Here is a 16,534-nt window from a genome sequence, read left to right as displayed (position 1 = left end):
ATGACAAATAAGGTTGCTATGAACATAGTTGAACAAATGTCCTTGTTGTATGATTGAGAATTTTTTGAGTATATGCCCAAGGGAGATATTGTTAAGTTCTGAGGTAGACTGATTTCCAATTTTCTGAGAAACCACCATACAGATTTCCAGAGTGGTTGTACAAGGTTCCTTTCCTACCAGCAATGGAGGAGTGTTCATTCTCATCATTCTATATCCTCTCCAGCATAAGCTATCACATTTTTAATCTTAGTCATTTTGAAATGTGTAAGATGCTATCTCAGAGTTGTTTTGATTTGGATTTCCCTGATGGTTAAAGATGTTGAACATTTCTTTATGTGTCTTTCGGCCATTAGGTATTCTTCTGTTGAGAATTCTCTGTTCAGCTCTGTACCCCGATGTTAGTTGGATTATTTGAAAATTTGATGTCTAATTTCTTGAGTTCTACACTGAAACCATCCAACCCTGAGCTGCTTTTTTTTTGTTGTTTGTTTGGAGGATTTTGATGACAGCTTTTATTTCCTTGTAGGTTACAGATATATTTAATTTTCCACCTGGTCTTGATTCAATTTTGGTATGTGGTACTGATTCAGAAAAATGTTCCATTTCTTTTACATTTTTCAAATTTGTTAAATAGGTTTTTGTAATGTGACCTAATAATTCTCTGGATTTCCTCAGTGTCTGTTGTTATGACACTTTTCATATCAGATTTTGTTAATTTGAATGTTCTCATTCTGCCTTTTGATTAGTTTGGATACGGTTTGTCTGTCTTGTTGATATTCTCAAAAAAAAAAAAAAACCCAGCACTTTGTTTCATTTATTCTTTGTATTGTTTTCTTTGTTTCTATTTTGTTGATTTCAGCCCTCAATTTTACTATTCACTGATGTCTACTTCTCCTGCGTGAGTCTGCTTTTTCTGTTCTAGTGCTTTCAGGTGTGATGTTAAGTCACTAGTGTGAGATTTTTCCACTTTCTTGATGTGGGCACTTAGTGATGTGAACTTTCCTCTTACCACTGCTTTCATAGTGCCCCATAGGTTGGGGTATGCTGTGCCTTCATTTTTGTTCAATTCTAGGAAATCTTTAATTACTTTCTTTATTTCTTCCTTGACCCTACAGTGGTTCAATAAAGCACTGTATAATTTCCATGTGCTTGTGGGCTTTCTGTAATTAGTGTTGCTATTGAATTCTAATTTCAAACCATGTTGATCTGATAAGATACAGGGAATTATTCCAATTTTTGTATCTGTGGATGTTTGTTTTGTTACCTAGTATATGGTCAATTTTAGAGAAGGTTCCATGAGGTGCTCAGAATAAGGTATATGCTTTTATGTTAGGGTGGAATGTTCTGTAGATGTCTGTTAATTCCATTTGAGTGATGATATCTCTTAGTTCTCTTATTTATCTGTTAAGTTTCTGTCTGGTTGACCTGTCCATTGGAAAGAGTGGGGTTTGATGTATGATTTAAGTTTTAGTATGTTTCCTTTATATATGTGGCTGCTCTTATATTTAGGGCATATATGTTCAGGATTGAGGCTTCATCTTGATGGATTGTTCTTGTTATGAGTATAAAGTATCCTTCTCCATCTCTTTTGATTTTAGCTTGAAGTCTATTTTGTTAGATATTAGAATAGCTACACCAGCCTGTTTCTTAGGTTCATTTGATTGGAAATATTTTTTCCCAACCCTTTATTCTTAGGGAATGTCTGTCTTTGAAGTTGAGGTATGTTTCTTTTATACACAAGAAAGCTGGATCCTGCTTTTCTATCCATTCTCCTAGCCTGTATCTTTTTATAGGTGAATTGTGTCCATTGGTATTAAAAGATATTAATAATCAGTGAATATTAATTTCTGTTAATTTTTCAGAGGTAGTGTGTGTGTTTCCCTTCCTTGGGATTTGTTGGTGTGAGGTTATCTGTTGCATGTATTTTTGTGGGTGCAGTTAGCTTCCTTGGGTTGAGGTTTTCTTTCTAGTACATTCTGTACGGCTGGGTTTGTGGATCCATATTGTTTAGATTTGTTTTTGTCCTGGAATATCTTCTTTTCTCCATTGATGGTGAAAGAAACTTTGCTGGGTATAGTAGTCTGGGCTTGCATCCATGGTCCCTTAACTGTCTGCAGCACATCTATCTAAGACTTTATGGCTTTCATGGTTTCCACATAGATGCCAAGTGTAATTCTGACAGGTTTACCTTTATATGTTACTTGTCTTTTTTCCTTTGCAGCTTTTAATATTCTTTCTTTATTCTGTATGTTTTGAGTTTTGATTATTATATGGTGAGGGGATTTTTTTGATCCAGTCTATTCGGTGTTCTGTAAGCTTCTTGTACCTTCATAGGAATATCTTTCTTTATGTTGGGAAAGTTTTCTTCTATAATTTTATTGAATATATTTTCTGGGCCTTTGAGCTGTAATTCTTCTCCTTATTCTAACCCTATTATTCTTAGGTTTGGTCTTTTCATAGTTTTCTTTTTTTTTAATTATTAATTAATTTATTTAATTATTAAAGATTTCTGCCTCTTCCCCGCCACCACCTCCCATTCCCTCCCCCTCCCCCAATCAAGTCTTCCTTCCTCCTCAGCCCAAAGAGCAAGCAGGTTTCTCTGCCCTGTGGGAGGTCCAAGGACCACCCACCTCCATCCAGATCTATTAAGGTGAGCATCCAAACTACCTGGGCTCCCACAAAGCCATTACGTGCAATAGGATCAAGAACCCATTGCCATTGTTCTTCAGTTCTCAGTAGTCCTCATTGTCCATTATGTTCAGGGAGACCAGTTTTGTCCCATGCTTTTTCAGACCCCGGCCAGCTGGCCTTGGTGAGTTCCCGATAGAACATCCCCATTGCCTCAGTGTGTGGGTGCACCCCTCGCAGTCCTGAATTCCTTGCTCGTGCTCACTCTCCTTCTGCTCCTCCTTTGGATCGTGAGACTTCAGTCCAGTGCTCCAATGTTGGTCTCTGTCTCTGTCTTCTTTCATCGCCTGATGAAGGTTAATATTCAGGGGGATGCTTATATGTTTTTCTTTGGGTTCACCTTCTTATTTAGCTTCTCTAGAATCATGAATTATAGTCTCAATGTCCTTTATTTATGGCTAGAAACCAAATATGAGTGAGTACATCCCATGTTCCTCTTTTTGGGTCTGGCTTACCTCACTCAGGATAGTGTTTTCTATTTCCGTCCATTTGTATGCAAAATTCAAGAAGTCATTGTTTTTTACTGCTGAGTAGTACTCTAATATGTATATATTCCATACTTTCTTCATCCATTCTTCCATTGAAGGACATCTAGGTTGTTTCCAGGTTCTGGCTATTACAAACAATGCTGCTATGAACATAGTTGAGCATATACTTTTGTTGTATGTTTGGGCATCTCTTGGGTATATTCCCAATAGTGGTATTGCTGGGTCGAGAGGTAGGTTGAACCCGACTTTTCTGAGAAACCGCCACACTGCTTTCCAAAGTGGTTGCACAAGTTTGCATTCCCACCAGCAATGGATGAGAGTGCCCCTTTCTCCACAACCTCTCCAGCAGAGGCTATCATTGGTGTTTTTTATTTTAGCCATTCTGACCGGTGTAAGATGGTATCTTAATGTTGTCTTGATTTGCATTTCCCTGATTGCTAAGGAAGTTGAGCACGATCTTAAGTGTCTTTTGGCCATCTGAACTTCTTCTGTTGAAAAGTCTCTGTTCAGCTCAGTGCCCCATTTTATAATTGGATTGGTGAACCTTTTACGGTCTAATTTCTTGAGTTCTTTGTATATTTTGGATATCAGACCTTTGTCAGTTGCGGGGTTGGTGAAGATCTTCTCCCAGTCAGTGGGTTGCCTTTCTGTCTTAGTGACAGTATCCTTTGTTTTACAGAAGCTTCTCAGTCTGAGGAGGTCCCATTTATTCAATGATGTCCTTAGTGTTTGTGCTGCTGGGGTTATACGTAGGAAGTGTTCTCCTGTGCCCATGTGTTGTAGAGTACTTCCCACTTTCTCTTCTATCAGGTTCAGTGTGTTTGGACTGATATTGAGGTCTTTAATCCATTTGGACTTGAGTTTTGTGCATGGTGATAGATATGGATCTATTTTCATTCTTCTACAGATTGACTTCCAGTTTTGCCAGCACAATTTGTTGAAGATGCTCTCTTTTTTCCATTGTATACTTTTAGCTCCTTTATCGAAAATCAGGTGTTCATAGGTTTGTGGGCTAAAGTCAGTGTCTTCTATTCTATTCCATTGGTCGACTTCTCTGTTTTTATGCCAGTACCAAGCCGTTTTCAGTACTGTAGCTCTGTAATAGAGTTTGAAGTCAGGGATGGTAATGCCTCCAGACGATCCTTTATTGTATAAGATTGTTTTGGCTATCCTGGGTTTTTTGTTTTTCCATATAAAGTTGATTATTGTCTTCTCCAGATCTGTGAAGAATTTTGATGGGATTTTGATGGGGATTGCGTTGAATCTATAGATTGCTTTTGGTAGAATTGCCATTTTTACTATGTTGATCCTCCCAATCCAAGAGCAAGGGAGGTCCTTCCATTTTCTGGTGTCCTCTTCAATTTCTTTCTTCAAAGACTTAAAGTTCTTGCCAAATAGATCTTTCACTTCCTTGGTCAGAGTTACCCCAAGGTATTTTATGCTATTTGTGGCTATCGTGAAAGGTGATGCTTCTCTGATTTCCCTCTCTGCTTCCTTATCCTTAGTGTATAGGAAGGCAACTGATTTTTTGGAGTTGATTTTGTAACCTGCCACATTCCCAAAGGTGTTTATCAGCTGTAGGAGTTCTTTGGTAGAGTTTTTGGGGTGGCTTATGTATACTATCATATCATCTGCAAATAATGAAAGCTTAACTTCTTCCTTTCCAATATGGATCCCCTTGATCCCCTTATGTTGTCTTATTGCTATTGCTAGAACTTCAAGCACTATATTGAAGAGGTATGGAGAGAGTGGACATCCTTGTCGTGTTCCTGATTTTAGTGGGATGGCTTTGAGTTTTTCTCCATTTAATTTAATGTTAGCTGTCGGCTTGCTGTAAATAGCTTTTATTATATTTAGGTATGACCCTTGTATCCCTAATCTCTCCAAGACCTTTATCATAAAGGAGTGTTGAATTTTGTCGAATGCTTTTTCAGCATCTAATGAAATGATCATATGGTTTTTTTCTTTCAGTTTATTTATATGGTTGATTACATTGATAGATTTGCGTATGTTGAACCAGCCCTGCATCTCTGGAATGAAGCCTACTTGATCATAATGGATAACTTTTCTAATGTGTTCTTGGATTCGGTTTGCCAGTATTTTATTGAGAATTTTTGCGTCGATGTTCATGAGTGAGATAGGCCTGAAATTCTCTTTCTTGGTTGGGTCTTTGTGTGGTTTTGGTATCAGGGTAACTGTAGCTTCATAAAAGGAATTTGGCAATGACTCTTCTGTTTCTATATTGTGAAATACATTAAGAAGTATAGGTATTAGCTCTTCTTGGAAGTTCTGGTAGAATTCTGCATTGAAACCATCTGGTCCTGGGCTTTTTTTGGAAGGGAGATTTTTGATAACTGTTTCTAATTCTTCGCGACTAACAGGTCTATGTAGATCGTTCACCTGGTCTTGGTTTAGGTTTGGTATATGGTACTTATCTAAAAACGTGTCCATTTCTTTTGCATTTTCCAGTTTTGTGGCATACAGGCTTTTGTAGTAAGATCTAATGATTCTCTGAATTTCCTCTGTGTCTGTGGTTATGTCCCCCTTTTCATTTCTGATCTTATTTATTTGCGTGTTCTCTCTCTGTGGTTTAATTAGTTTGGATAGGGGTTTGTCAATCTTGTTGATTTTCTCCAAGAACCAACTTTTTGTTTCATTGATTCTTTGGACTGTTTTCTGTGTTTCTATTTTGTTGATTTCTGCCCTCAGTTTGATTATTTCCAGTCTTCTACTCCTCCTGGGCGCGTCTGCTTCTTTTTTTTCTAGAGCTTTCAGGTGTGCTGTTAAGTCCCCAATGTATGCTTTCTCCGTTTTCTTTAAGTGGGCACTTAGTGCTATGAACTTTCCTCTTAGCACTGCTTTCATCGTGTCCCATAGGTTTGAGTATGTTGTCTCTTTGTTTTCATTAAATTCAAGGAAGACTTTAATTTCTTTCTTAATTTCTTCCTTGACCCAGGTGTGGTTCAGTAGTTGACTGTTCAGTTTCCATGAGTTTGTCAGCTTTCTGGGGGTAGCATTGTTGGTGGCTTCTAACTTTAATCCGTGGTGATCTGATAAGACACAGGTGGACACTGATATTTTTTTGTATCTGTGGAGGTTTCCTTTGTTTCCAAGTATGTGGTCAATTTTCGAGAAGGTTCCATGAGCTGCAGAGAAGAAGGTGTATTCTTTCCTATTTGGGTGGAGTGTTCTATAGATGTCTGTTAAGTCCATTTGATTCATTACCTCCAACAATTCTCTTAATTCTCTATTAGTTTTCTGTCTGATTGACCTGTCCATTGGTGAGAGAGGTGTGTTGAAGTCTCCTACTACTAGTGTGTGTGATTTGATGTCTGCCTTGAGTTTTAGCAATATTTCTTTTACATAAGTGGGTGCTTTTATATTAGGGGCATAGATATTCAGGATTGAGACTTCATCCTGCTGAATCGTTCCTGTTATGAGTATAAAGTGTCCCTCTCCATCTCTTCTGATTGATTTTAGTTTGAAGTCAGTTTTGTTAGAAATTAGTATGGCCACACCTGCTTTTTTCTTAGGACCATTTGCTTGAAAAACCTTTTCCCAACCCTTTACTCTGAGTAGATGCCTGTCTTTGTGGTTGAGATGAGTTTCTTGCAAACAGCAGACTGTTGGATCCTGTTTTCGTATCCAATCTCTTAGCCTGTGCCTTTTTATTGGTGAATTGAGACCATTAATATTAAGTGATATTAATGACCAGTGGTTGTTAACTCCGGTTATTCTTACTGCTTTTGGTAGAAGAGTTTGTGTGTCTCCCTTCTTTGAGTTGTGCTGTTGAAGGGTCGCTAGATGCCTGGGTTATTGTAGGCAGTGTTGGCAATGTTGGATTCCTTGGGTTGTGATTTTCCTTCTATTACTTTCTGTAGGGCTGGATTTGTGGCAACGTATTGTTTAAATTTGTTCTTATCCTGGAATGTCTTGTTTTCTCCATTGATAGTGAACGATAGCTTGGCTGGGTATAGTAGTTTGGGTTTGCATCCATGGTCTCTTAGTTTCTGTAGTACCTCTATCCAGGACCTTCTGGATTTCATGGTTTCCATAGAGAAGTCAGGTGTAAGTCTGATCGGTTTACCTTTATAAGTTACTTGGCCTTTTTCCTTTGCAGCTCTTAATATTCTTTCTTTAATCTGTATATTTTGTGTTTTGATTATTATATGGCGAGGGGACTTTTTTTGTGATCCAGTCTGTTTGGTGTTCTGTATGCTTCTTGAATATTCAAAGGAATATCTTTCTTTATGTTGGGGAAGTTTTCTTCCATAATTTTGTTAAAAATGTTTTCTGGACCTTTGAGCTGTGCCTCTTCTCCTTCTTCTATCCCTATTATTCTTAGGTTTGGTCTTTTTATTGTGTCCCATATTTCCTGAATGTTTTGTGATGAGAATTTGTTGGTTTTGGTGTTTTCTTTGATCAGTCCATTTATTTTCTCTATGGTGTCTTCAGAATCTGAGATTCTTTCTTCTATCTCTTGTATTCTATTGATTATGCTTGTTTCTGTAGTCTCTGCTCATTGACCTATATTTGCCATATCCAGCTGGTCCTCAGTTTGTGTTTTCTTCCTTGCTTCCATTTCAGTTTTCAATTCTTGGACTGTTTCCATTACCTGTTTGATCGTTTTTTCTTGGCTTCCCAGGGTATCATTTACGTATTTACTCATTTCTTCAAACTTTTTGTTATACTTCTCATCCATTTCTATGAGGGCGTTTTTTACATGTTGTTTAAGGGACTCTATTGCTTTCAAAAAGTCAGTTTTTTCCTCTTCTCCTGTGTTAGGGTGTTCAAGTCCTTGTGTTGTAAGATCACTGGGTTCGGTGTTTTCATGTTGTTTTTCAGATTGTTGGGTGAATTCTTGCCTTGTCGTCTGCCCATCTCCTCTTACCGATGCTATCTATTGGGTTTGATTTAATTGTAGGGGGCAATCTGCTCTCAGTGCGGGCTTCACTGTTTCTTGCCCGCACTATCCTGCATCCAGTGCCTCCATCGCCTGGGCCTGCCCACCGGTGCCTCCGCCGCCCGGAACTGTCTGTGCGCCGGTGCTTCTGCGGCCCAGGCCCGCCTGCTGGTGCCTTTGCCACCCGGGCCCGCCTGCCGGTGCCTCCGCCGCCCGGGCCTGCCTGCGAGCCGGTGCTTCCGCCCTAGGCCTGCCTGCCAATGCCTCTGCCGCCCGGGCCTGCCTCTTCATAGTTTTCTTGGGTATCTTTGAGGGATTTATTAATTTCTTCTAACTTTTTGTTTGTCTTCTCATCCATTTCATTAAGGGAGTCTTTCACTTCCTGTTTAAGGGTCTCCATCATTTTCATAATGTTATGTTTAAAGTCAGTTTCTTCTATTTCTTCTGGGTTAGGGTGTTCAAGTCTGCCTATTGTGTGTTCACTGGATTCTGGTGTTATCATATTGCTTTTCAAGTTGCTGGAGGAATTCTTGCACTGGCGCCTGCCCATCTCTTCCTTCAAATGCGGCCAGGAGAGTCTTGGCGTCTTGGTCCAATCTTTGCTGTGGCTGGCTGTGTACCTGGGGCTTTTTCTTGGTCTGCTCTCTCTTAGGTCCCCTCTTAGGCTCTCAAATCCCCTCTGCCCTGAAGCAGGCTGTGCTGGTGGAACTACAGACCCTGCAGATGAAAAGGAGTGCTTGGGGGCAAGATGGGATGGGGTAAATAACGAAAGTCAGTAGCCAGGGAGACACCCTGCTGGATGGCCAGAAAAGTTTAGGGAATTGGAGGGGGTCTGTACTCCATTCCCTGTCTGGCCTGGCAGTCACTCACTCACCACTCTGGATGGATCTCCTAGTACAGGAGCAGGGCCTCTTGCTAGACTCCAAGGACTCAATGCTCCAGATGGATCTCCTCAGTACAGGAGCAGGGCCTCTTGCTGGGCTCCAAAAACCTCGCAGACAAAAAGGATCATAATCTTCTTTTTAAAATATATTTTAATTGTTTGGAAATTTTATACAATGTATTTGACCATAATCACCCCTAACTCTAATTCCTTCCAGATTCCCCAACCTCCCCGTTCCCAGCCCCCAAGAATTCTCATAACTTATGGCAATTTTCTTCTAAGATTTAAACCATTTAGTTTATTTTTAAAAAATTGTACTGACCCTACAGCAAGGAATAATCACCCTACTTCTTTCTCCTCAAAAATGAAATTTTATTGGTGTATACATTTGTGCTGTTCCCTCCAGAGTGGAAACATTCCATCTTATACAGGAATTGATCACCTCAAAATGCTTCAGGAAGTCCCTGTAACTGACCTGATTCCCGAGGCTTCTCCTTCCCTACGCCTATGAACGTAAAGAGTGCTGAGAGTCACTCTCAGAGAGGCCAAGCAGCCTGGAAGAAGCAAGCTCCAGGTGAGATGCCTGAACGAGGCTCAGCCCAGCTGGGACACCTGGAAAGGATGCCTCCAACCTCGGAACTCCCGCAAAATCCTGGCTAAGGCTCTGCAGTCTTCCCATTTTCTATCTTTGGTGCAGGTTGAAAAGCAATCGATTTCTTTCTTTTTTTCCTTTTTTTTTAAAATATATTTTTTAAAAATTGTTTTTAACAAAATATATTTTTTTCTCAGCTCTCCTACCTTCCTCTCCCCTGCCGTTATACCCTCTCCCATAGATCCCATGCTCCCAATTTACTTAGGAGATCTTCTCATTTTCTACTTCCCATGTAGATTAGATTTATGAATGTGTCTCTTAGGGTCCTCATTGTTGTTTAGGTTCCCTGGGATTGTGAATTGTAGGTTGGTTTTCTTTGCGTTATGTCTAAAAGCCCCTTATGAGTGAGTATATATGATATTTGTCATTCTGAGTCTGGGTGGCCTTACTCAATATGATGTTTTCTAGATCTTTCCATTTGCCTGCAAATTTCAAGATGTCATTGTTTTTACTGTTGTGTAGTACTCCACTGTGTAAATGTACCAATTTTCCTTATCAATTCTTTGGCTAAGGGGCATTTAGGTGGTTTCCGTGTTTGGGCTATGACAAATAATGTTGCTATGAATATAGTTGAACACATATCCTTATGGTATGACTGAGCGTACTTTGGGTTTATACACAAAAGTGGTATGGCTGGGTTATGAGATAGGTTGTTTACTAATTTTCTGAGAAACGACCATACTGACATCCAAAGGGGCAATACCAGTTTGCACTCCCACCAGCAATGCAGAAGTGTTCTCTTTACACCACATTGTGTCCAGGTTAAGTTGTCATCAGTGTTTTGATCTTGGCCATTCTTACAGGTGTAAGATAGAATCTTAGAGGATTTTTTTTTATTTGCAATTCGCTGATGACTAAGGATGTTGAACATTTCCTTATGTGTCTTTTAGCCATTTTAGATTCCTCTGTTGAGAGTTCCCTGTTTATGTCGTACCCCATTTTTTCACGGGATTATTTGTTCTTTTGAGTTCTTTGACTATTTTAGAGATAAGTTCTCTGTTCGATGTGAGGTTGGTGAAAATCTTTTTCCCTATTCTGTAGGCTTCTGTTTTGTCTTGTTGACTGTCAAGGACACAATTTCTAGTCTATGTATATGGGTTGATGAATTTAATAGTGTTCCCACTTTCCTCTCTCCTGAGACTAATCCTGAGGTAGTTAAGTTTGAGCACCAGGGTCAGCTGGTGTGCTCAGAACTAAGATTTCTGCTTTTATTGCTTTAGCTTAGCACACCCTTCCTGTCTGTGACATTTGCCTTTAAAATCTCCTACCAGGGGCCATGTACTTAGAAGGAGCCTGTCACTCAGTGCTGTGACACTGAATGTCAGCCTCTGCTACCATGGGCTCACTTAGCATCTTAGGGACTTGCTGCTCCTCATGGGCTGAGCTACAGGGGTCTGAATTCTACTCACATAAAGTCACAGCTTCGTTAACTGGCCTTATCAGCCAGGAATCTGTTATGTCTCCATTGTTTTGCTCACACTTCCTACAAGGAAATGTTTGCTAAGCAATTTAGTGGTTGGCCAAGATCCAAGGGACGATGCTTAAGGGATTAGAGCTTGCAGTAAATTATAGCAAAGTATGATGGTCTACTCAAACAAATGCCAAGGACTTCTGCCTAGAAACACCTTAGACAAACAAGTTGCCATCTGATGTACCTAGAAATCAGAAAATGTGTTCCCTCATGCATCACATTTCAATCCAGGCTGATGTAGCTCATCTGAGACATGGGAATGAGAGCTTTGCAGGTACTTCAAGAATATTTACAAAAACACCAATTATATTTTATAAGGGTTATATTCATTTAGTCTTAAGGTCCATTATCTTTGTACATAATTCCAACCCGGAACCAATATAAACTGGAGAACATGCCCCTAGTTGGTTTGTTTTCTGAAACGTAAATATCCACCCACACAGGATGAGGACCTGAAAGAGTCACAGAGGTTTGTATTTAAAACAGCTTAAACCAGTAAAGATTTTAATGTCTACACCGTGGAAAACAAATTAACACTTTTGAATATCTTAACCATGCAGCACTATTAACAGCAGAAAAAGTATGAAATACACTATACACAGACAGAGAATGAACTCTCAGAACATTATTCTAAACACAGGCACAAAGTGCTTGCCAAATATAGCCCTGTCCCATACCCGGGGCACTTCACCCTGGGTGCCAAGGTGAAAATAAAGGCCCACCCAGCACCTTGTGGTCCCAGAAAGTCAGCCACTATTATGGGTGCAAGGGCAAGGGCAGATACAAAGGAACAGGAAGATGGAAGAGATTAGATGCGTGATGTGAAAAACACAAAAAATAATTAAAAATTAAAATAAAGCTGATTATATCTTCAAAAATCTTAAAAAAGCTTGCTCTTACAAAGACCTACATTGGAGCACTGGACTGAGCTCCCAAGGTTCAAATGAGGAGCACAAGGAGGGAGAACATGAGCAAGGAAGTCAGGACCCCGAGGGGTGGGTCCACCCACTGAGACAATGGGACTGATCTAATGGGAACTCACCAAGGCCAGCTGGACTGGGACTGATGTGATCAAACCGGACTCTCTGAATGTGGCTGACAATGAGGCCTGACTGAGAAGACAAGGACAATGGCACTAAGTTTTGATTCTACTGCATGGATTGACCTTGTGGGAGCCTAGTCTGTTTGGATGCGCACCTTCCTAGACCTGGATGGAGCAGGGAGGACCTTGGACTTTTCACAGGGCAGGGAACCCTGACTGCTCTTAGGATTGGAGAGGGAGGGGGAGAGAGAGTGGGGGGAGTGGGGGGGAAATGGGAGGAGGGGAGGAGGTGGAAATTTTTAATAAATAAATAAATAAATAAATAAATAAATAAAAATTAAAAAAAAAGCTTGCTCTTATCCCCAGTGTCTGAGTGGATCTGTGGCTGCTGTGGGTGACTGTGGCCATCTTTGGGGAGTTTGCATTCAATCTGCTGTAGCTCATTCTCCTAATAATTCATATACAGTTTGTGTACAAAGTTGTCACCACATCCAAAGACCCACATTCTCAAGCTGTTATAACCTCAGCCCTGTTTCAGCATCTCACAGTCTCATGGGCACTACTATCCATCAGCCATGCTGGCAGACCCTGGATTGCTGGTAATACCAGATGAAGTGGGGTTTTTCAGTAGGGAGACCTCTCAGCTTCTCTTTTGGACCTGAATTAATATAACCCAGCTGTTAAGTCTGGAGCGTAGACCCCAACCTCTGGCATCCATCCCAGCACCCCTGGCCTGGGAGTTGCATTAGTCTGGACTCCAAATCCCAGCATGCCAGGTCCTGGCCTCTCCATGGGGGAGGGTCAGGACCACTCCCACAGGGTATTAAGTGGATTCACAAGAGGAGAAACACATGGTTCCGGGTTAGCTTGTGCTCCTGGCTTTCCTGTCTCCCCGAGCTATGTGCTCAGCTATCCAAGAGCATCATATTTAATAAAACAATGGGCATTTTAATTTGGTTTGATCTGGCCTAATTGGATTACTTTGTGCCAGCAGAGCTGCCCCTCTTATGATTTTTTTCCTAATATATGGAGGTTTTTCACCTAGAGGCCTTAATTTTTCCTGTGGGCCCAGGCCATGCTGAAAAATGGGCCTTCCTGAACATGCGCTCTGCCAAACAAGTTCAGCTTCACTTCCTGATTCCCCCTTTTAAAATGCATGAGGGTAGGGGTTTGGGTGACCCATTAGTTTTTTCTGGCTTTTGTGGAAGTCACAGCCATGCCCAAAGCCTGACACACACGCAGCAGATGCCAGGCCTCCTGCTGAGATGAGATTTGGGTGCTGGAGACGTTCCCATCCAATTGCTTATGTACCCTGTACATGAACGCCTGACTCAGCGCTATTTCCGTGGATGCACTGCAATAGGCTCGTGTCAGAGGCATGCATTTAAAGTGGGTTTCTTGCAATTCCTAGCTGATTTCAAATGACCTTAAGCAGGCACTTAAAAACTCTTTTTTAAATTGCAACAATCTAACTTATGGCAAATTACGCTCCAAAGTCCACGTTTCTTCAAGTATGGTGTTCCCGTATTTTTTCCCTCCCTTTCTGTTGTTCTTTCTCTGTTCATTGGCGACCACGCTTTGTCCCACCTCTACTTCTGTCTCTGTATTTTCATTCACTTCCCGCCCCCACATCTGTTCCAATGCCGCGCACCACTGCATGCCCCCGAAAAGCGGCCGATTCCACATTAGCACCTTGTCCTGCCCCTCTGTTTCAAAGTGCACCAAAGCTGTGCACCCATTTGGAGACAAGGTGCAGGTGGTTCGTGGAGTGGCATTTGCCCTCCAGTTTCACTAGATTGCATCAACACAGCAGGTTCCTATCAGGGCCCCAGCACATGCCAGGCGCTCGGCCTTCGTTTCTCCACAGCTGGTTCCCTGGTCTCTGCCATCTGTGCTCAGATTACTCTGGCATCTCCGCTGCTGCTCCGCCCTTCCCTGATGACAACAAATCTGCTTTCCCCCCACATCTTTCCACTCTAAAACTCTACAAAAATGTTTCATTCCTATGTTTCTATTCTCTCTTGAAATGCCTAGTCAGCTGACACAGGTCCTTTAGGCTGCCCTGTTTCTCTGTTAAAATAATGTGGCCACTATGTGTTAATATAAATATATAATGTGATGTGAATTAAGTTTTGTGTGTATGCTTCCAGATTAAAACAGCTCTAAAAATTTAGCTTATGCGCCCCGTTTAAAATACCAGGTAACGGTACCCGGCTCTCAAGTGCCTTTATAGATCTGAGATCATGGCATTTTAACATAAATAGAGCTTCTAACACAGAGACAGATAGCTTCTGCAGCACTAGGGTGCATCCTCAAAGAAGACAGAAGACCTGCCATCTCCAGGCTTGCTCTGAGTTTTCAAAGAGACCCACACATAGCAAAAAGAGGCCTTTTACCCAGGGAATTGATCTGCTTTTTCCTGTCAAGACAGGTAAGACAATCTTCTCGCTCACAGGAAAAATCTGTGGGCCTCTTGCACTCAGCAGCTAATGGCAAATACTGCATCTAAGCCTGATGTTCTCCAAGGGCCAGGAGAGGACTTGGGATTGCCTGCTAGCCAAAAGCTGTCTCATTTTTTGCTCATCTATTCCTCCCAGATTTTGCTATAGGCATTTGACAACTCAAGGTACTGTTCTTTAACAGGCTTCATAGTCCAGTATTAACAGGTTTCAACCTTCAGAGGTTCAGAGTTCCCAACTTACTCTAATAGCCTTCTAACCTATGACACCAAAGTGTAAAATCTGTTCCAGTTCTCTTACAGGTTCCTGGAAAATTCTATCACTACACTAAAATCAGGTCTGGTAAAATCCAAGGTTTTTAATTTTTAATCCCAGCCTAAGTCAAGATAAACCCACAAAATGCTCCCAGGGCATTTTTAATCCTGCCTAAGTCAAGATAAACCCACAAAATGCGCCCAGGGCAACACCCAAAGAATCTATACCAGTTCCCAGGACCTCACCATTGATACCAGCTCTTCTAGATCAAGGACACCTATGATCTCTTCTAGATCAAGGACACCTATGATCTCTTCTAGATCAAGGACACCTATGATCTCTTCTAGATCAAGGACACCTATGAACTCTTCTAGAACAAGGACACCTATGATCTCTTCTAGAACAAGGTCACCTATAAACTCTTCTAGATCAAGGACACCTATGAACTCTTCTAGAACAAGGACACCTATGATCTCTTCTAGATCAGACACCTGCCAACTAAAATCTGGTTTCATCTGCTATTGTGTCTCATTGCATGGCTAACTCCATTTCATAGGTCCAATAATAACAATTATATTTTTCTCCTAGATACCTGCCTTCTTACCTGCCTCAAGCAACAAACTCCTGGCATTTCTGGGATGACAATGAAGAGGATGCCCTTCCAGCCACACCACCCACTGAAGCTAGACCCACCAACATCCAGATCTCCCCTCCCCCATGACACCCCATGCCTGCAGGGAGTAGCCAGACTTGAGTCTATGCCCTTTTCCCAAAGAGGGCCTAAAATGTTGGTCATAATTATCACTTCAACTTCTTGTCACCCCTATATGCAAAGAGTCTGGAATGTTAAGTCTGGAGCATTGCTCCCATTCCCTGGCGTCCATCCCAGACCCCCTGGCCTGGGAGTTGCATTAGTCTGGACTCCAAATCCCAGCATGCCAGGTCCTGACTACTCCCACAGGATATTTAAGTGAATTCCCAGAGGAAAAATACGTGGTTCTGGGTTTGCATGTGCTCCCTGTTTTCCTGTCTTCCTGCCATGTGCTCAGCCACCCAAGAGCACTGGATTTAATAAAACAATGTGCATTTTAATTTGGTTTGATCTGACCTAATTGGATTTCTTTGTGCTGGTCCTGGTATAGCTGCCCTCTTAAGATTATTTTTTTCCAGTCGCCAGATAGAAACCAAGCTGAAGCCTTTTGTTGGTATTAGAATTATGTTTCTCCCAGCATCTCTGTACTAGGAATACAAGTGAAAACAAAGAAGTCAATTAAAGAACCAGTATCTTCCAGACACATTAGGACTCATGCTTATAAATTCAAGAGATAGCCACTGTACACACAAGAACGGCAAATCAGGCAAAATTGCAGCACCAAAAGGGGAAGTGAACATAAAGTTCCACCCCTAACCAAGAATTTTTTTGCCAGTGATAGCTGCTGAGAAAGGAGAAATCTGTTTTCTTTAGTGTAGTATCACTGGGAACATCAGTTCACTGCAGGGCAAGCCCCATACCCAGTAGAAGCTGGTCAACAAAAAACAGATACCACGGTGTTTGTTGTTGCTTGTTTGGTCTTACTGTTTTTCTTGCTTGTTTGTTTTGTTGTTTGGTGTGTGTGTGTGTGTGTGTGTGTGTGTAAGGGAGAGAAGATGAACTTGGGTAGCTAGGGAAATGGGTAGGGCCTGGAAGGAGTTG

Source organism: Chionomys nivalis, chromosome 3, assembly GCF_950005125.1.
Source record: "Chionomys nivalis chromosome 3, mChiNiv1.1, whole genome shotgun sequence".
Lineage (NCBI taxonomy): Eukaryota > Metazoa > Chordata > Mammalia > Rodentia > Cricetidae > Chionomys > Chionomys nivalis.
This window is presented reverse-complemented; position numbering follows the sequence as displayed.